At 37.4% G+C, this 22,578-nt stretch overlaps 1 protein-coding gene and 1 pseudogene across 1 annotated transcript in view; one reads left to right on the top strand and one right to left on the bottom strand.

Moving 5' to 3' along the window:
- Window positions 1–22,578, top strand: part of OPHN1 (oligophrenin 1) — an 838,177-nt gene that overhangs the window by 727,500 nt on the left and 88,099 nt on the right. The window lies entirely within an intron of this gene.
- LOC119522650 lies at window positions 3,727–5,913 on the bottom strand (annotated as a pseudogene).

The following is a 22,578-nucleotide window of genomic DNA, read 5'->3' as shown; positions in this document are numbered from 1 at the left end:
TGTCGAGGTGGCTCAGTTAGAGAGAGAGAGGGCCACATCTGAGCAACAAAGAGGTACTCAGGGGGAGACTCTTAGGCACAGTTATATGCAAGTTTAGCCTCTCCTTTGCAGTAACAAGCTTCATAAGTGCATGTCCCATGGGATCATTTATTTTTATTTCAGTTTTCATTTATTTATTTTCATTTATTCCTATTTCCTTTATTTTTAATCAGCACACTCTTTGATAATAAGTTCATCAAGCTTGTCACAGTATGTCTCCAAAACAGATGGCATTAGTTAGGATTATGCATCAATCAACATGTGACTAAAAGTATGACATTGTTTTATACAAGATAAGGAGTTTTTCTCTCACATAACGGAAGTCCAAAGGAAGTCAGCTGAGAGCTGGTGTTGCAACTTCACAATATCAACATGATCCAAGCACCTTCTAGTTTTTCACTCTATCTCTTTAATATGCATTCCTTGCTGTTATAGAGTCAGGATGCCTGTCAGATCTCCAGTCATAACGTCTGTGTTCTGGGCAGGAGCAAAAGGAAGGAACAAAGGGAAAATGTGCATATCATCTCTTTTTAAGAAGCCATCAAGGATGCCTTCCTCAACTTATATAAGCCTTCTGCTTATACATCATTGGTAAGAACTGTGTTACATGGCTATGTCTATCTGAAAGGGAGGCCAAGAAATGCAGCTTTCAATACCCCAAAAAATTGATGCACTCTTGGTAAAGAAGAAGAGAAATGGCTCCTGCACAGGCAACTAGCAATGTGTCAAATTTGATTTTCTCCATCTTTTTATACCCAAATTACCTTACTTGATCTTTACAACAGATTAGTAAGGAAATGTAAGCTCAGAGCTCTCAACATCATTCAGCTCATAAACAGCAAAACTGGAATTGAAGTAGCTTTGCCTGACTTCATAGATGGCAGTCTACACACATGAAGCTTCCCAACTAGTATGTTAGAAATGGAGGTTTACCAAAAAAGATAATCCAGCCAGACCTCATTTTACAGATGGGGATATTGAGGCCCATTGAGGTCGAGACAGTGACCTAAGGCCACATTAGGATTCAGTTGCAGAGCCAGAAACCTAGAACTTTCCACTATGGCATGCGAGATTATCAGATAATGGGTAGGATTAGCAGTTTTGGAGGATAGTATTGAAAATAAAATAAATTATCCATGGGTATGGGGGTTGATTACTGGAAGGCCCCTATGCCATTTCTCTAAACTCCTTACTCTGGTTCTACATTTCCTTGCCAGCATGGTGTAGTAGAAAATAGAAAGGGCATAACATTGAAAGCCATGAAACCTATGTTTCAATTCAACTTAGACCACCATTTCATTGTTTGCCTTTAGGAAAGTTACTGGACAGTTCTGGGGCTTCAGTTTACCCACAAGTAAAATGAGCAGAATAATCTTTAAGGAATCTCCAGGCATGATACATTGTGACCTTGAAAAGCAGGAAGCCTGGTTTCATTCTAGGGAATGACCAGGTTTTACACAAAGAGCTCAACATCTCAGAATTTAGAAATAATAACAACTCAGGGAAGATGTGACTGCTGTAAGAGCTTACAATCTAGGATCCTTTACAATAAGCCTTCCCCTGATACCCTATAGTCTCAAATTTAATTCTCAGAGTTTGCACATTACAGTTAGTCCACATTAGTGAGGCATTATACTATTTGCCCTTTTGTTTCTGGTTTATTTCACTGAACATACTGTCCTCAAGTTTCATTCACCTATTTGCATGACTCACAAATTCATTCCTTCTTGCAGCCACTCAATATTCCATTGTATGTATACACCACAGTCCACCCTTCCATTCTTTGGTGCATGTATTCTTAGACCACCTCCTCCATTGCAAATCATGAACACTGCCACCAAAAACACCAGTGTGCAAATGTCCATTTGTGTCCCTGCTCTCAGTTCTTTCAAGTATATACCAAACAATGGGGCTGCAGGATCATATGGCAACCCTATACCTAGCCTCCTGTGGAACCACCACACTGCCCCCAAGATGAGCTGCATGATTCTACTTCCATACCAACTGTGAATAGGTACATCACTCTCTCCACATTTCCTCCAGTGCTTGTATATTTCCACTTATTTTTTAAACAGTTTTATTCATGCACCATACTTTCCCTCCTAAGTAAAAAATCAATGGTTCCTGGTATAATCTTAGGTTGTACCTTCACCACCACAATCTATATGAGGACATTTCCATTTCTTCTGCAAAGAAAGAAGAGGAAAAAATGAAGAATAAAATATAAAATGTAAAATAAAATAAAATAAAAGGAGAAATAACAATAGTAACACCAAGAATCTCATACTCCTCCCTTATATCCACCTCTTACTCACATTTAGTTTTTGTATATTGCCTATGCTACATTTCATGGAAGCATATTACAATGTTACTGTTAACTATAGACTCTAATTTACATTGATTATATTTTTCCACATAGCATTCCATTTTCAACACCTTGCAATGTTGACATTCATTTGTTATCCTTCATGTAAAAACATTCTTATATTTGGACATTTAATCACCATCATTGCCCACTCTAGGTTTTCCTAAGTTATACAGTCCCAGTTCTTATCTCCTATCTTTCCTCCTGGTGTCATACATGCCCCTAGTCTTCCTCTTTCATCCATGCTCACACTTAGCTTTATTCAGTGTACTTAAAATATTGTGCTACCATCAGGTAATCTTGTGCTTTCCATTTACAGATCTTTACAATCAGTCCTGTTGAACAATCTTTACTCCTTCAGCATCAAATTCCCAATCTCTCCCCTCTTTCTATCTCCTGATAACCTGTGTTCTCAACTTTAACTCTCATATTTCACTCATTAATATTAGTTCATATTAGTGAGGCCATACATTATTTATCCTTTTGTTTCTGGCTAATTTTGCTCAACATAATGTCTTCAAGGTTCATTCACATTGTTACATGCTTCATGACTATTCTGTCTTAAGCTGCATAATATTCTGTCTTATGTGTATATCACAGTTTGTTTATCCAGTCATCTGCTGATGGACATTTGGGGTGTTTCCATCTCTTGGCATTGGTTAATAATGCCAATATAAACATTGGTGTGAAAATGTCCTTTTGTGTTCCTGACTTCTGTTCCTCTGAATATAAATGTAGTAATGGGATTGTGGGATCATATGGCAATTCTCTACTTAGCTTCCTGAGGAATGACCAAAATGCCTTCCAGATTGGTTGTACCAGTGTACATTCCCACCAACAGGGAGTAAGTGCCTCTTTCTCCACATTCTTTCCAGCACTTGTAGTTTTCTATTTTCTTATAATGACCATTCTAATACATTGAGATGATATCTCACGGTTGTTTTTTGTTTGTTTTTTTGTGAATACAAATACAAGCAGTTTATTTTTAAAAAGCTAACACAAAAGATAGGAGTAAACTCAAAAGTGTTTAAATGCTTCCATTTTGGATAATTTGTTTAAGAATGTATACAAGTTTGTTCCCAGAAGCTAATGCATCATGGTCTCTAGTGACTAGAAGTCAATCGAATTTTAGAATTCAAAAGTGAATTCTAAATATTAATTAACATGGTTTTCTGTAATTCAAATTTCACTATTTTATAAAAACACAGAGAGATCAATAATGCCTGTAGCTTTCAAAGCTAAGCTAGACTCTTTGCTGTAATTACATTTACCAATGTTTGTCCAGGTCTGTTTAATATACACACAGGAAAAATACACTCATTCTATAATTCTGTATAAAATAACAAGTAAGGAGAAGATGCAGAAAGTGTAGAAGGGGAAAAGAGAATTCAAAAAGTCCTTCTCTTATATAGCTTACACTTCGGAATCATCACAAAGCAACCACTTCCCTTCATACTCCTTTAAGCTTTGCACTGCATATGAAATTTTGTTCTCAAGTCCACTAATGTTAATGCCTGTTTGGATAACGAATGCCTTGTTTCTATTAGATTCATGGGTCCCATTTGTGATGCTAGTCTCAGAATTTCTATTTTCAGCAAACACTGTACTGGCAACTATATCAGGGTTGGATGTTTTATTTTATAGCTCATAATCTGCTTTGCTCTTTGTCCTCCAAGAAGTCTGATAACTTCTACATTTTTTTTTTGCAAAACTTTACTTTGCTGTATATTTCCACTGACTGTAATCAACACTTCTTCATCATCATAATTTTCAACCACTCCCATCCTTCCTCCTCATTCAATGGTTCAGGCTTACCTATTTCACACATTTGGTCAACCACAAAATTCCCCTTATCTAGTTCTAAATTGTTAACATAAGTGACTTTAACAGAAGTAGTGTAATGCCCACTACTAATTGTAATGCCACTATGTATCACAACTGCAAATAATCCATAGTTGTTGTTTGGCTTTGTGCTTCTTTCTTCTAGTGACAATTTAAGGGGTGTCAATAAAGGAGTGTTGATCTTGGAAAACCCACCACCAAAACTATCAAACTCCAAGCCACTAGCAGCAAAGCACTTCAACTGAATGGTTATAACTTCAGGCATTTTGTCAAACAATACACTTCCTTCAGCTTTGGTATAATGGTGGCAATTTTCACAGAACTGTTTTTCATCTCCTACAATCCTCTCCACTGAAGTGAATTATGAAATTGCCCATCTCAGTGGCTTCATTTCTGTTTTTGGCTCTGGAGAAATTTTGCAACTCAACTCTACTTTGGAAAGCTCATCTTCATGGACTTGCACACTGATGTCCTTAAAATCTTCTCTTCTTTCTGTTAAACTTTCACACTTGAAGCAACTAGTTCTTAATACCAACTGACCTTGAAATAATTTCTCCACTAGCTCAAAACCAATTTGCTGCACAACTTTGTTTCTGGGCTTAACTTCAATTAATATTAATGGGTTTAACATTATTCAAGATTTAAGTCCACAACCATTACCCTTTAAAGTATTACCATTTCACAATTCCCCAAGTCCTCTTCTATATCATATTCATTTTCTTTAGATTGCTCTTTGGATCCTTGGTTTGTTGTTCTTTTTACCAGACTACAAAATTTAGAAAGAATGCCAGGTTGCTTAGTTGCAGGTTTTAACCAATGTATTTTAACTCAATTTCTTTTTTGAGGGCCTTGCACTCACATTTTCAGAAGCATACTTGTTGAGTAGTTCAGGAGGAATCTCTAACATATCACCAGTAGCTTTTCTTTTTGATCTAGTTTGTCTCTGGTTCTCTTCCAATGACTGGTGTTCCTTGGATACATTAGCTTTTTCTTCATGTCACCAAATTCAATGTTACCTTTTCTTTCCCCATTTCTATTTGGGAGTTTTTCTTTACAATCTCTAAAATGTCTCATATTGTCAATTTTGATGCTGTTAATACCACCCATTTCTTCTATCGAATGAAGGTTTTCTTCTACCTCAGCACATAATTCTGCCACATTTTTCACTTCTTCCTTTTTTAGGAGTTGGCATGTTTCTTGAATGTTTCCCAAAATATATTGTAATACTCCTGTGCATTATGCTGTAGATATACATAGGGCTGAGTTTCCTTATCTATCTTTTGGTTTACTTCATACTTTAGGGCTTCTTTCTTCCTTGAAATAATAATAAATAAGTGCTTCACTCCAGATTTAAAACCAGGACAAAAATATAATACTTGAAGTATACCATTAAAATAACAAGTATTGCTGAAATTATTCAATCCCGTAAATGGTAACAAGTTCTCTGTCTTGTCACAGTTTATGGGAGAGAACTGTGCTACAGGAGCAACTTGATTGATTTCAGATCCTCTATATTCAGAAGTTTTTTCTTCGTTTTCTTGAAAATCTGTGAAATTCAAAGTGCTCTTAGTTTCCTTTTTCTGAAAAAACTTCAAGGAAAGTCTGTTTTTCTTTGATGGGCTACCTCTTGAAAGCCTATTGCTTTCACTAGGTATGACACCAGGCATTTTCTCTTCAAATCCCAAGGATTTGACAAGAATTAATTTATAGGGGAAAGGTGGTATCACCAATTACATCTGGTCATGACCCAAAGTGAAGTCCATGGGAGTGACACCAGCAAATCCAACCGGGATGGGTGTGAATGCAACAGGTAAGTCCCTGTTATGAGCCCTCCAGATCCCCAACTCAAGGAAAGGCTGGTTGGGTCACCCTCCCTGTGGGAAAGTGACCATCCATTTTCAAAAGTGGAAACCTGAGCTGCCACTTGGTCCAGCTTTCCACCTGTACCAACTACATTCCCAGTGCTGTGGCCACCTGTGTCTGCCCTGGGATGGAAAGGAGCACAGAAGAAGTGGTTCCACTTCTGAAACCCCTGAACCACTAGGGTCTTCACCATTCTCCTCATTGTGTGTTTGATTTGCATTTCCCTAATAGCCAGTGAAGGTTAGCATCTTTTAAATGTTTTTGAGCCATTTGTATTTCCTTTTCAGAAAAGTGTCTGTCCATGTCTTTTTTTTTTTTTAATCATCATTTTATTGAGATATATTCACATACCACGCAGTCATACAAAACAAATTGTACTTTCGATTGTTTACAGTACCATTACATAGTTGTACATTCATCACCCAAATCAATCCCTGACACCTTCATTAGCACACACACAAAAATAACAAGAATAATAATTAGAGTGAAAAAGAGCAATTGAAGTAAAAAAGAACACTGGGTACCTTTGTCTGTTTGTTTCCTTCCCCTACTTTTCTACACATCCATCCCTAAACTAGACAAAGTGGAGTTTGGTCCTTATGGCTTTCCCAATCCTATTGTCACCCCTCATAAGCAACATTTTTATACAACTGTCTTTGAGATTCATGGGTTCTGGGTTGTAGTTTGATAGTTTCAGGTATCCACCACCAGCTACCCCAATTCTTTAGAACCTAAAAAGGGTTGTCTAAAGTGTGCGTAAGAGTGCCCACCAGAGTGATCTCTCGGCTCCTTTTGGAATCTCTCTGCCACTGAAGCTTATTTCATTTCCTTTCACATCCTCCTTTTGGTCAAGAAGATGTTCTCCGTCCCACGATGCCGGGTCTACATTCCTCCCTGGGAGTCATATTCCACGTTGCCAGGGAGATTCACTCCCCTGGGTGTCTGATCCCACATAGGGGGAGGGCAGTGATTTCACCTTTCAAGTTGGCTTAGCCAGAGAGAGAGGGCCACATCTGAGCAACAAAGAGGCATTCAGGAGGAGACTCTTAGGCACAAATATAGGGAGGCCTAGCCTCTCCTTTGCAGCAACCGTCTTCCCAAGGGTAAAACTTATGGTAGAGGGCTCAACCCATCAAACCACCAGTCCCCTATGTCTGTGGTCATGTTAGCAACCATGGAGGTGGGGTAGGCAAATACCCCTGCATTCTCCACAGGCTCCTCAAGGGAGCACTACATCTTTTTTTTTTCCTTGTTTTTCTTTCTTTTTTTTTTTTTTTAACTATCCCTTCTTTTTTAAATCAACTGTATGAAAAAAAAGTTAAAAAGAAAACAAACATACAATAAAAGAACATTTCAAAGAGACCATAACAAGGGAGTAAGGAAAAGACAACTAACCTAAGATAACTGCTTAACTTCCAACATGTTCCTACTTTACCCCAAGAAAGTTACCTAATATAGCAACATTTCTGTGAACTTGTTCCTACTATATCCATCAGAAATTAACAGACCATAGTCATTTCTGGGCATCCCCAGAACGTTAAATAGCTTATCTGTTCTTCTTGGATTATTTTTCCCCCTTCCTCTACTGCTAGTTCCCCTACATTCTACATTATAAACCATTTGTTTTACATTTTTCAAAGTTCACATTAGTGGTAGCATATAATATTTCTCTTTTTGTGCCTGGTTTATTTCGCTCAGCATTATGTCTTCAAGGTTCATCCATGTTGACATATGTTTCACGAGATCGTTCCTTCTTACTGCCGCGTAGTATTCCATCGTGTGTATATACCACATTTTATTTATCCACTCATCTGTTGAAGGACATTTGGGTTGTTTCCATCTCTTGGCAATTGTGAATAATGCTGCTATGAACATTGGCATGCAGATATCTGTTCGTGTCACTGCTTTCTGATCTTCCGGGTATATACCGAGAAGTGCAATCGCTGGATCGAATGGTAACTCTATATCTAGTTTTCTAAAGAACTGCCAGACTGACTTCCAGAGTGGCTGAACCATTATACAGTCCCACCAACAATGAATAAGAGTTCCAATTTCTCCACATCCCCTCCAGCATTTGTAGTTTCCTGTTTGTTTAATGGCAGCCATTCTAACCGGTGTTAGATGGTATCTCATTGTGGTCTTAATTTGCATCTCTCTAATAGCTAGTGAGGCTGAACATTTTTTCATGTGTTTCTTGGCCATTTGTATTTCCTCTTCAGAGAACTGTCTTTTCATATCTTTTGCCCATTTTATAATTGGGCTGTCTGTACTATTGTCATTGAGTTGTAGGATTTCTTTGTATATGCAAGATATCAGTCTTTTGTCAGATACATGGTTTCCAAAAATTTTTTCCCATTGAGTTGGCTGCCTCTTTACCTTTTTGAGAAATTCCTTTGAGGTGCAGAAACTTCTAAGCTTCAGGAGTTCCCATTTATCTATTTTCTCTTTTGTTGCTTGTGCTTTGGGTGTAAAGTCTAGGAAGTGGCCGCCTAATACAAGGTCTTGAAGATGTTTTCCTACATTATCTTCTAGGAGTTTTATGGTACTTTCTTTTATATTGAGATCTTTGGTCCATTTTGAGTTAATTTTTGTGTAGGGGGTGAGGTAGGGGTCCTCTTTCATTCTTTTGCATATGGATATCCAACTCTCCCAGACCCATTTGTTGAAAAGACCATTATGACTCAGTTCAGTGACTTTGGGGGCCTTATCAAAGATCAGTCGGCCAAAGATCTGAGGGTCTATCTCTGAATTCTCAATTCGATTCCATTGATCTATATGTCTATCTTTGTGCCGGTACCATGCTGTTTTGGCACTTGTGGCTTTATAATAATCTTCAAAGTCAGGGAGTGTAAGTCCTCCCACTTCGTTTTTCTTTTTTAGAGTGTCTTTGGCAATTCGAGGCATCTTCCCTTTCCAAATAAATTTGATAACTAGCTTTTCCAACTCTGCAAAGTAGGTTGTTGGAATTTTGATTGGGATTGCATTGAATCTGTAGATGAGTTTGGGTAGAATTGACATCTTAATGACATTTAGCCTTCCTATCCATGAACATGGAATATTTTTCCTTCTTTTAAGGTCCCCTTCTATTTCTTTTAGTAGAGTTATGTAGTTTTCTTTGTATAGGTCTTTTGCATCTTTGGTTAAGTTTATTCCTAGGTACTTGATTTTTTTAGTTGCTATTGAAAATGGTATCTTTTTCTTGAGTGTCTCTTCAGTTTGTTCATTTCTAGCATATACAAACATTACTGACTTGTGTGCATTAATCTTGTATCCCGCTACTTCGCTAAATTTGTTTATTAGCTCTAGTAGGTGTATCGTCGATTTCTCAGGGTTTTCTAGATATAAGATCATATCATCTGCAAACAATGACAGTTTTACTTCTTCTTTTCCAATTTGGATGCTTTTTATTACTTTGTCTTGCCGGATTGCCCTGGCTAGCACTTCCAGCACAATGTGGAATAACAGTGGTGACAGCGGGCATCCTTGTCTTGTTCCTGATCTTAGAGGGAAGGCTTTCAGTCTCTCACCATTGAGTACTATGCTGGCTGTGGGTTTTTCATATATGCTCTTTATCATGTTGAGGAAGTTTCCTTCAATTCCTACCTTTTGAAGTGTTTTTATCAAAAAGGGATGTTGTATTTTGTCAAATGCTTTTTCAGCATCTATTGAGATGATCAATTGATTTTTCCCTTTCGAGTATTTAATGTGTTGTAATACATTGATTGTTTTTCTTATGTTGAACCATCCTTGCATGCCTGGAATGAACCCCACTTGGTCATGGTGTATGATTTTTTTAATGTGTCTTTGGATTCGATTTGCAAGTATTTTGTTGAGGATTTTTGCATCTATATTCATTAGGGAGATTGGCCGGTAGTTTTCCTTTTTTGTAGCATCTTTGCCTGGTTTTGGTATTAGATTGATGTTAGCTTCATAAAATGAGTTAGGTAGTGTACCATTTTTGTCAATGTTTTGAAAGAGTTTGAATAAGATTGGTGTCAGTTCTTTCTGGAAAGCTTGGTAGAATTCCCCTGTGTAGCCATCTGGCCCTGGGCATTTATTTGTGGAAGATTTTTGATGACTGATTGGATCTCTTTGCTTGTGATGGTTTGGTTGAGTTCTTCTATTTCTTCTCTGGTCAGTCTAGGTTGTTCATATGTTTCCAGGAAATTGTCCATTTCTTCTACATTATCCAGTTTGTTGCCATACAGTTGTTCATAATATCCTCTTATAATTTTTTAAATTTCTTCAGGATCTGCAGTTATGTCACCTTTTTCATTCATTATTTTGTTTCTATGGGTCTTCCCTCTTTTTGATTTTGTCAGTCTAGCTAGGGGCTTGTCAATCTTGTTGATCTTCTCAAAGAACCAACTTTTGGTAATATTTATCCTCTCTATTGTTTTTTTGTTCTCTATGTCATTTATTTCTGCTTTCATCTTTGTTATTTCTTTTCTTCTACTTGGTTTAGGATTGGATTGCTGTTCATTTTCTAGCTTCTTCAATTGATCCATTAGTTCTTTGATTTTGGCTCGTTCTTCCTTTTTAATATATGCGTTTAGTGCTATAAATTTCCCCCTTAGCACTGCTTTTGCTGCATCCCATAGGTTTTGGTATGTTGTGTTCTCATTTTCATTCGTCTCTATATATTTAGCAATTTCTCTTGCTATTTCTTCTTTAACCCACTGATTGTTTAGGAGTGTGTTGTTTAACCTCCAGGTATTTGTGAATTTTCTAAGTCTCTGATGGTTATTGACTTCTAATTGTATTCCATTGTGGTCAGAGAATGTGCTTTGAATAATTTCAATCTTTTTAAATTTATTGAGGCTTGTTTTATGTCCCAGCATATGATCTATTCTGGAGAAAGTTCCATGAGCACTAGAACAGTATGTGTATCCTGGTGATTTGGGATGTAATGTCCTGTATATGTCTGTTAAATCTAATTCATTTATCAGATTGTTTAGGTTTTCAATTTCCTTATTGGTCTTCTGTCTGGTTGATCTATCTATAGGAGAGAGTGATGTGTTGAAGTCTCCCACAATTATTGTGGAAACATCCATTGCTTCCTTTAGTTTTGCCAGTGTTTCTCTCATGTATTTTGTGGCACCTTGATTGGGTGCATAGACATTTACGATTGTTATTTCTTCTTGCTGAATTGCCCCTTTTATTAGCACGTAGTGGCCTTCTTTGTCTCTCAAAACATCCCTGCATTTGAAGTCTATTTTATCTGAGATTAATATTGTTACACCTGCTTTCTTTTGGCTGTAGCTTGCATGAAATATTTTTTTTCATCCTTTCACTTTCAGTTTCTTTGTGTCCCTGTGTCTAAGATGAGTCTCTTGTATGCAACATATTGATGGTTCATTTTTTTTTGATCCATTCTGCGAATCTATATCTTTTAATTGGGGAGTTTAGTCCATTTACATTCAACGTTAAAACTGTGAAGGCATTTCTTGAATCTGCCATCTTATCCTTTTGTTTATGTTTGCCATATTTTTCCCTCTCTCTATTAATATCCTTTATTGTACCCATACCGAATCTCTTTAGTACTGAACCTTTCTCCAAGTCTCTCTGTCCTGTCTTTGTTTCTCTGTCTGTAGGGCTCCCTTTAGTATCTCCAGTAGGGCAGGTCTCTTGTTAGCAAATTCTCTCAGCATTTGTTTGTCTGTGAAAAATTTAAGCTCTCCCTCAAATTTGAAGGAGAGCTTTGCTGGATAAAGTATTCTTGGCTGAAAATTTTTCTCACTCAGGATTTTAAATATATCGTGCCACTGCCTTCTTGCCTCCATGGTGGCTGCTGAGTAGTCACTACTTAGTCTTATGCTGTTTCCTTTGTATGTGGTGAATTGCTTTTCTCTTGCTGCTTTCAGAACTTGCTCCTTCTCTTCTGTGTTTGACAGTGTGATCAGTATATGTCTTGGAGTGGGTTTATTTGGATTTATTCTATTTGGAGTTCGCTGAGCATTTATGATTTGTGTATTTATGTTGTTTAGAAGATTTGGGAAGTTTTCCCCAAAAATTTCTTTGAATACTCTTCCTAGACCTTTACCCTTTTCTTCCCCTTCTGGGACACCAATGAGTCTTATATTTGGACGTTTCATATCATCTATCATATCCCTGAGGTCCATTTTGATTTTTTCAATTTTTTTCCCCATTCTTTCTTTTATGCTTTCATTTTCCATTCTGTCATCTTCGAGGTCACTGATTCGTTGTTCAACTTCCTCTAGTCTTATACTATGAGTGTCCAGAATCTTTTTAATTTGGTCAACAGTTTCTTTAATTTCCATAAGATCATCCATTTTTTTATTTAGTCTTGCAATGTCTTCTTTATGCTCTTCTAGAGTCTTCTTGATTTCCTTCATATCCCGTACTATGGTCTCATTGTTCATCTTTAGTTCTTTGAGTAGCTGTTCTAGGTGCTGTGTCTCTTCTGGTCTTTTGATTTGGGTGCTTGGGCTTGGGTTATCCATATCGTCTGGTTTTTTCATATGCTTTATAATTTTCTGTTGTTTTTGGCCTCGTGGCATTTGCTGAACTTGATAGGGTTCTTTTAGGGTTTGTAGACCTATTGAAGTCCTTATGTCTAATTTATCAGATCTACAGCTTCGTGGAGTACACTTTCTCTAACTAACCAGCAGGTGGCGTCCACGAGCCACCTGTTCTCCACAAGCCAGTTCTCCCCTGCTTAGCCTTTTTGGTGAGTGTGGGAGTGAGCCTTGTGGGGCCCAATTGGTGTACCAAGCTTGCGTGTGTATTTGGTGTTGCCTGCCCTGTATGTGGGGCGTGTTTCTGGGCAGTCGGGGGGGGAGTGGCCCTAACAATCAAATCTCCCTGATGATCCTAGAGTTTTAAAGCTGCTGCAATAGTCTAATCCTTCAGTTCAGTTCTGCCACAGTTTGTCTCTGCCACTGACCCACAAGTCTTTGGTATTGGCGTATGGCTCCTGAGACTTGCAAGTGGGCCCCTCTTCCAGGCTGTGCACCCCGGGTCCTCTGTTGAGGGATGACTGTGCTATGTCACAGGTGAGTGCCGTCCCCCCAGGGCAGTTCTGGGCTGCTGGGCTGTGTAGGGAGGCTCCCAGTCTGCTCAAATGATGGCTGAATGGGGCTTTGTTAATTCACACTGCTCCACCTTCCCAACTCTGGGACAATCAGCTGAGGTTGCAGGGAAGGCTAATGTCCACGCCCAGTTTTGTGGTGTGTGCCTGTTATTTGAAGCACTTCCGTCACACTGGGTTGTCTGGGGCAGCTCTGGGCTATGGGGCTGGCGATGGGCAGGAGTGTTTCCTGTCCACCAGGATGGTGGCTGTGAGCGGACACCCACCTTTTCTTGGGAAGTTGTGGTGTTTAGTGAATTTTCTCAGCCACTGGATTATTGCCTTTTGTCTCAGAGCTCTCTTAGTTCTGCTCTTGACTTGACGTGCCCAATTTGCAATTCTTTGAAGCTTTCTGTTTTGGGCTTCTTAGAGTAATTGTTTTAGAAAAAGAAAAAAGGATTAAAAAAAAAAAAAAAGGGCCCTCCTCAGAGATCTAATGGGTTATTGAAATGCTAATAGAGAAAGCAACCAGGGCCATTAAGGAAAGGTCCACAGGGCAGAGAGATCAGGTTTTCTTCGGGATTTGCATATGCGCCTCAAGGCCTGAGCTCCGCCCTTCCCCTTTCTTTGTTCACCAGAACTCCAAAACTCCTCTGCTTTTATTTTGGAGTTTTTCGTGTTATTTTTTTTTTTTTCTATGCCTGTCTCCTCTCTGCTGGGCTGGCAGCTCTCAGATTCTCTGGTGTCTGGTCTCAGTCTATCTATGGTTGGAGTATGGATCAATAGAATGAGTTTCCGAGAAGGGCTACCACTGCAGTTCTCCCTTCTCCTTCCCGGAGCTGGCAGCCCCTCCTCCCAAGGGACTGAGCCTGGCAGGGAGAGGCACGGGTCCCCTGGCCGCAAAAACTTACAGATTTCGCTGATCTCAGCAGTTCGACATTTTCATGAGTGTTGTATGAAGTATGCCCAAAGACAGATTGCTCTGTGGTGTCCAGTCCACGCAGTTCCTGGCTTTTTACCTACTTTCCTGGAGGAGTAACTAAAACTTACAGCTCACCAGTCTGCCATCTTGCCCCGCCTCTCTGTCCATGTCTTTTGCCCATTTTTTTAATAGGATTGTTTATCTTTCTGCTGTTGAGTTGTAGGATCTCTTAATATATTCTGGATATTAAAGACTTTTCTGATATATGGTTTCCACATATTGTCCCCATTGTGTATGCTGCCTTTTATCTTTCCTAACAAAGTCCTTTGATGCATAAAAATGTTCAATTTTGAGGAGATCCCATTAATCTATTTCTTCTTTCATTGTTCACACTTTGAATGTAGGGTCTAGGAAACCGCCTCCTATTACAAGATCTTTACCATATGTCCCTACATTTTCTTCTAAAAGTTTTATGTTCTTAGTTCTAATGTTTAGGTTTTTGATCCATTTTGTGTTAGTTTTTGTATAAGGTGTGAGACAGGGGTCCTCCTTCATCTTTTGTATATGGAAACCCAGTTCTCCAAGCACCATTTTTTGAAGAGGATGTTCTGTCCCAGTTGAGTTGACTTGACTGCTTTATCAAAGATAAATTTTCCATAGATGAGAGCGTTTATATCTGAACACTTAATTTGATTCCATTGATTGGTATATCTATCTTTATGCAAATACCATGCTGTTTTGACCACTGTTGCTTTGTAATAAGCTTTAAAGTCAGGTAGTGTGAGACCTTCCATTTCATTCCTCTTAAGATATGTTTAGCTATTCGGGGCACCCAGCCCTTCCAAATAAATTTGGTTATTGGTTTTTCTATTTCTGGAAAGTTAGTTGGGATTTTAATTGGTATTGCACTGAATCTATGAATAAATTTGGGTAGAATTGACATGTTAACTATATTTAGTCTTCCAATCCATGAACACAGTATGTCTTTCCATTTATTTCAGTCTTCTTTGCTTACTTTTAGCAATTTTTTGGAGTTTTCTGTGTATAGGTCTTTTGTGGCCTTGGTTAAATTTATTCCCAAATAGTTGATTTTTTTGGTTCAGTTGTAAATGGAATTTTTTCCTTGATTTCTTCCTCAGGGTGCTCATCACTAGTGTGTAGAAATACTACTGATTTTTGTGTGTTGATCTTGTACCCTGCCACTTTGCTGTGTTAATTTATTACCTCTAAGTAGCTATGTTGTAGATTTTGGGGGATTTTCTACCTATAGTATTATGTCATCTGCAAGCAGTGAAAGTTTCACTTCTTACTTTTCAATTTGGATGCTTTTCTTTTTCTTGCCTAATCGCTCTAGCTGGAATGTCCAGCAGACTGTTGAATGACATTGATGACAGTGGCATCCTTGTCTTGTTCCTGATCATAGAGGGAAGTCTTTAAGCCTTTCTCCATTGAGTATGATGTTAGCTGTGGGTTTTTCACATATTCCCTCTATCATGTTGATTAAGTTCCCTTCTATGCCTATTCTTTGAAGTGTTTTCTTAAAGAAAGGTTGTTGAATTTTGTCGAATGACTTCTGTATCAATGGAGATGATCATGTGGTTTTTTCCCTTTCATTTATTGATGTGGTGTATTACATTAATTGATTTTCTTGTGTTGAACCATCCTTGCACACCTGGAATAAACCCCACCTGGTTGTGATGTATAGTTCTTTTAATGTGCTGCTGGATTCAACTTGCAAGTGTTTGTTGAGGATATTTTCTTCTATATTCATTAAAGAGATTGGTCTGTTCTTTTCTTGTAGTATCTTTGTCTGGGTTTTGTATTAAGGTGATTTTGGCTTCACAGAATGAGTTGGGTAGCTTTCCCTCCTTCTAATTTTTTTGAATAATTTGAGCAGGATTGTTATTAATTCTTTTTTCAATGCTTGGCAGAATTCATATTGAAGCCATCTTGTCCTGGACTTTTTTTTTTTTGAGAACTTTTTGATGACTGATTCCATCCCTTTACTTCTGATTGGTTTGTTGAGGTCATCTATTTCCTTTCGAGTCAATGTTGGTTGTTCATGCTTTTCTAAGAAGTTATCCATTCCATCTAAGTTTTCTATTTGTCAGGATATTCATCAGCATAATTATCTTCTCAATATCTCCTTTATTTCCATGGAGTCAGTGCTTATGTCTGCTTTCCCATTTAAGATTTTATTTATTTGCATCCTCTCTCATTTTCTTTTCCTGCCTAGCTAAGGGTCCATCAATTTTATTGATTTTCTCAAAGAACCAACTTCTGGTTTTGTTGATCCTCAGTATTGTTTTCATGCTCTCAATTTCATTTACTTCTGCTCTAATCTTTTTATTTCCTTCTGTTTGCTTTGGGGTTACTTTGCTGTTCTTTCTGTAGTTCCTCAAGGTGAGCAGTTACATCCTCTATTTTTGCTGTTTCTTCTTTGTTAATATAGGTGTTTAGGGCAATAACTTTCCCTCTCAGCACTGCCTTTGTTGCATACCATAAATGATGAAATGAGTTCTCATATTCATTTGCCCTGAGATATTTACTGATTTCTCTTGTAATTTCTTCCTTGACCCACTTGTTGTTTAACAGTGTGTTGTTTAGCCTCTGTATATTTGTGAATTTTCCAGGCTTTCACCTGTCATTGATTTCCAACTTCATTCCATTATGATTGAGAAAGTGTTTTGTATAATTTCAGTCTTTTTCAATTTATTGAGACTTGCTTTATGATGCAACATGTCATCTATCCTGGACAATGATCCATTAACACTTGAAAAAAAATGTGTATCCTGATGTTATGAGGTGTAATGTTCTGTAAATATCTGTTAAGTCTCATTCATTTAATATGCTAATCAAACTCTCTTTTTCCTAATTATTCTTTTTTCTAGATGTTCTATCCATTGATGACAGTGATGAATTGAAGTCTCCAAATATTATTGTAATGTTGTCTACCTCTTCCTTCAGTGTTGTCAGTGTGTGTGTCTCATGTATTTTATTGCACTCTGGCTCAGTGCATAAGTATTTATGATTTTTATGCTTCTTGATTAATTGTCCCTTTTATTAATATACAGTGTCCTTCTTTATCTCTTTTAATTGTGTTATATTTGAAGTCTAATTTTGTCTGATATTAATAGAGCTGCCCCCTCTCTTTTCTGGTTTCTGTTTGCCTGAAATATCTTTTTCCAGCTGTCACTTTCAACTGATTATGGTCTTGGGTCTAAAGTGAGTCTCTTGTAGACAGCATATAGATGGGTCCTGTTTTTTAATTTATTCTGTCAGTCTATGTCTTTTTATTGGGGAATTTAATTCATTAACATTTAATGTTATTACTATAAAGGCAGTACTTTCTTCTACCATTTTGTCTTTTGTATTTTATACATCATATCTTATTTTTTCACTCTTTTTACCATTACTGATAATCCTAATTTCCACATTCTTCTCCAAACCTTTCTCTCCTGTTTTTCCTATTTGCCTGTATTGCTCCCTGTAGTATTTCTTGTAGTACATGTCTCTTTTTCACAAATATCTCAGTGTCTGTCTGAAAATATTAAAAAATCTTCCTCATTTTTGCAGGACAGTTTTGATGGATATAGAATTCTTCATTGAGAGTTTTTCTCTTTCATTATCTTAAATATATCATACCAGTAACTTCTGGCATCCATGTTTTCTGCTGAGAAATCTGCCCATAGCCTTATCCAGATTCCCTTGTATGTGATGGATTGCTTTTCTCTTGCTGATTTCATTATTCTCTCCTTGTCTTTTATATTTGACAATATGATTAGTAAGTGTCTTGGAGTAGGTCTATTCAGATCTTTTCCATTTGGGGCACACTGTGCTATCAAATCTGTAATTTTGTATCTTTTATAAGAGATGGGAAATTCTCAGTGATTTATTCCTCCATTATTTTTCTACCTCTTTTCCCTTCTCATTTCCTTCTGGGACACCCATGACATGTATATTCATGTGCTTCATGTTGTCATTCAATTCCCTGAGACTCAGTTTTTCCATTCTTCCCCCCATCTGTCCTATTGTGGTCAGAATTTCAGAAGTCCTGTCCTCTAGTTCATTAATCCTTTCTTCTGCCTCTTAAAGTTTCCCTTTGTAAGTCTCCATCATGTTTTTCATCTCTTCTACTGTACCTTTCATTTCCAAAAGTTATGACATTTGCTTTTTCAAACTTTTAAGCTATTCCTTATGTTCACCCAAAGAATTCTTTTTTTTCTATTTCAGTTTTATTGAGATATATTCACATACCATGCAGTCATACAAAGCATACACTCAATTGTTCACAGTACCACAATAGAGTTGTGTGTTCATCACCAAAATTATTTTTTGAACATTTTCATTACCACACACACAAAAATAATGGGAATAAAAATTAAAGTGAAAAAGATAAAGTAAAAAAGAACACTTGGTGCCTTTCTTTGCCTCCATTTTTCTACTCATCTATCCATACTCTGGACAAAGAGGAGTGCGGTTCATATGTTTTTCCAATCACATTGTCACCCCACATAAGCTACATTTTCATACAATCATCTTCAAGATTCAAGGGCTCTGGGTTGTAGTTTGAGAGTTTCAGGTATTTACTGCTAGTTATTACTATTCATTAGAACCTAAAAATGTTGTCTACATTGTGTGTAAGAGTGCCCACCAGAGTGACCTCTTGGCTCCTTTTGGAATCTCTCTGCCACTGAAGCTTATTTAATTTCCTCTCACATCCCCCTTTTGGTCAAGAAGATGTTCTCCATCGCATGAAGCCAGGTCTAGATACTTCCTTGGGAGTTATATTCCATGTTTCCAGGGAGATTTACTCCTCTGGTTGTCAGATCCCATATAGGTGGGAGGGCAGTGATTTTACCTGCCAAGTTAGCTTAGCTAGAGAGAGAGGGCCACATCTGAGCAACAAAGAGGTATTCAGGAGGAGGCACTTAGGTGCAATTATAGGCAGGCCCAGCCTCTCCTTTGCAGCAACAGTTTCCCAAGGGCAAGTACCATGGTAGAGGGTTCAGCCCATCAAACCACCAGTCCCCAATATCTGTGAGCACATCAGCAACCATCGAGGTTGGGAAGACAAACACCCCTGCATTCTCCACCAGCTCCTTATGGGGGGTATGCATATTTTTTCATTGTTTTTGTTTTTTGTTTTTTTTAAATCAAATATTTTTTTAAATTAACTACATCAAAAAATGCAATAAAAAACATTTCGAACAAACCATAACAAGGGAGTAAGAAAAAGACAACTAACCTAAAATAACTTTACTTCCAACATGTTCCTACTCTATCCCAAGAAAATAAACTAATATAGCAACATTTCTGTGAACTTGTTCCTACCATACCCACCAGAAATTAGCAAACCATCGTCATTCCTGGACATTCCAAGAACATTAAATTTACCCATGAATGCTTATCGGTACTTATTGGGTTATTGTTCCACCTTCATTGCTAGTTCCCCTATATTCTACATTATAAACCATTCATTTTACATTTTTCAATGCTAACAGTAGTGGTAGCATATATTTCTCTTTTTATGCCTGGCTTATTTTGCTCAACATTATGTCTTCTCACTGCTCTGTGATCCTTTTCACTGTTCTGTGGTATTCCATCATGTGTATATAACACATTTTATTTATCCACTCATCTGTTGAAGGACTTTGGATTGTTTCCATCTCTTGGCAATTGTGAATAATGCTGCTATGAACATTGGCATGCAAATATCTGTTTGTGTCACTGCTATCAGACCTTCTGGGTATATACTGAGAAGTGCAATTGCTGGATCAAAGGGTAACCCTATGTCTAGTTTTCTAAGGAACAGCCAGACTGACTTCCAGAGTGGCTGAACCATTATACAATCCCACTAACAATGAATAAGACTTCCAATTTCTCCACATCCTTTCCAGCATTTGTAGTTTCCTGTTTGTTTAATGGCAGCCATTCTAATTGGTGTGAGATGGTATCTCATTGTGGTCTTAATTTGCATCTCTCTATTAGCTAGTGAAGCTGAACATTTTTTCATGTGTTTCTTGGCCATTTGTACTTCCTCTTCAGAGAACTGTCTTATGTTTTGCCCATTTTTTAATTGGGCTGTCATTGAGTTGTGGGATGTCTTTCATATGCAAGTTATCAATCTTTTGTCAGATACATGGTTTCCAAAAATATTTTTCACTTTGAGTTGGCTGCCTCTTCACCTTTTTGACAAATTCTTTTGAGGTACAGAAACTTCTAAGTTTGAGGATTTCCCATGTATCTAGTTTTTCTTTTGTTGCTTGTGCTTTGGGTGTAATGTCTAGGAAGTGGCCACCTAATACAAGGTCTTGAAGATGTTTCCCTATATTATCTTCTAGGAGTTTTATGGTACTGTCTTTTATATTGAGATCCTTGATCCACTTTGAGTTAATTTTTGTGTGAGGTGTGAGGTATGGGTCTTCTTTCATTCTTTTGGATATGGATATCTAACTCTCCCAGCCACATTTGTTGAAAAAGACTGTTATGTCCCAGTTCAGTGGTTTTGAGGGCCTTATCAAAGATCAGTCGGCCATAGATCTGGGGGTCTATCTCTGAATTCTCAATTCAATTCCATTTATCAATATGTCTGTCTATCTTTGTGCCAGTACCATGCTGTTTTGACAACTGTGGCTTTATAATAAGCTTCAAAGTCAGGGTGTGTAAGTCCTCCCACATTGTTTTTCTTTTTTAGAGTTTTTAGCAATTTGAGGCCTCTTCCCTTTCCAAATAAATTTGATTACTAGCTTTTCCAAGTCTGCAAAGTAGGTTGTTGGAATTTTGATTGGGATTGCATTGAATCTGTGGATGAGTTTGGGTAAAATCGACATCTTAATGATATTTAGCCTTCCTATTCATGAACATGGAATATTTTTCCATCTTTTAAGGTCCCTTCTATTTCTTTTAGTAGGGTTATGCAGTTTTTTTTTGTATAGGTCTTTTGCATCTTTCATTAAGTTTAATCCTAGTTACTTGATTTTTTAGTTGCTATTGAAAATGGTATCTTTTTCTTGAGTGTCTCTTCACTTTGTTCATTTCTAGCGTATAGAAACATTACTGACTTACGTGCATTAATCTTGTATCCCCCTACTTTGCTAAATTAGGTTATTAGCTCTAGTAGCTGTATCATCAATTTCTCGGGGTTTTCCAGATATAAGATCATATCATCTGCAAATAGCCACAGTTTTAATTCTTCCTTTCCAATTTGGTGTCCTTTTATTTCTTTGTCTTGCCAGATTGCCCTGGCTAGCAATTCTAGCAGAATGTTGAATAACAGTGGTGACAGCAGGCATCCTTTTCTCATTCCTGATCTTAGAGGGAAGGCTTTCAGTATCTCGCCATTGAGTACTATGCTGGCTGTGGGTTTTTCATATATGCTCTTTATCATATTGAGGAAGTTTCCTTCAATTCCTACCTTTTGAAGTGTTTATATCAAAAAAGGATATTGGATTCTGTCAAATGCTTTTGCAGCATCTATTGAGATGATCATTTGATTTTTCTCTTTTGATTTGTTAATGTGTTGTAATACATTGATTTTCTTGTGTTGGACCATCCTTGCATGCCTGGAATGAACCCCACTTGGTCATGGTGTATGATGTTTTTAAGGTGCCTTTGGATTTGATTAACAAGTATTTTACTGAGAATTTTTGCATCTATATTCATTAGGGAGATTGGCCTCTAGTTTTCCTTTTTTTTGTAGCATCTTTGCCTGATTTTGGTATTAGATTATTAGCTTCATAAAATGTGTTAGGTAGTATTTCATTTTCTTTGATGTTTTGAAGGAGTTTAAGATTGGTGTCAGTTCTTTTTGGAAAATTTTGTAGTCCCCTGTGAAGCCATCTGGCCCTGGGCATTTATTTGTGGGAAGCTTTTTGATGGCTGATTGGATCTCTTTGCTTGTGATTGGTTGGTTGAAGTCTTCTATTTCTTCTGTGGTCAGTCTAGATTGTTCATATGTTTTGAGGAAATTGTCCATTTCCTCTACATTATCCAGTTGGTTGGCATACAGTTGTTCATAGTCTCCTCTTATAAATTTTTCAATTTCTTCAGGATCCACAGTAAGGTCACCTTTCTCATTTATTATTTGGATTATATGTGTATTCTGTTTTTTTGATTTTGTCAGCCTAGCTAGGGGCTTGTCAATCTTGTTGATCTTCTCAAAGCACCAACTTTTGGTGTTATTTATTCTCTCTCTATTTTTTTTTTTGTTCTCTATGTCATTTATTTCTGCTTTAATCCTTGTTATTTCTTTTCTTCTGCTTGGTTTAGGGTTGGTTTGCTCTTCATTTTCTAGCTTCTTCAGTTGCTCCATTTTTTTTTGATTTATCTCTTTCTTCCGTTTTGATATATGCATTTAGTGCTATAAATTTCCTCCTAATTACTGCTTTTGCTGCATCCCATAGGTTTTGATATGGTGTGTTCTCATTTTCATTCATCTCTATATATTTAGCAATTTCTCTTGCTATTTCTTCTTTAACCCACTGATTGTTTAGGAGCAAGTTGTTTAACCTCCAC

The sequence above is a fragment of the Choloepus didactylus genome, chromosome X, assembly GCF_015220235.1.
Source record: "Choloepus didactylus isolate mChoDid1 chromosome X, mChoDid1.pri, whole genome shotgun sequence".
Classification (NCBI taxonomy): domain Eukaryota; kingdom Metazoa; phylum Chordata; class Mammalia; order Pilosa; family Megalonychidae; genus Choloepus; species Choloepus didactylus.
This window is presented reverse-complemented; position numbering and strand designations above follow the sequence as displayed.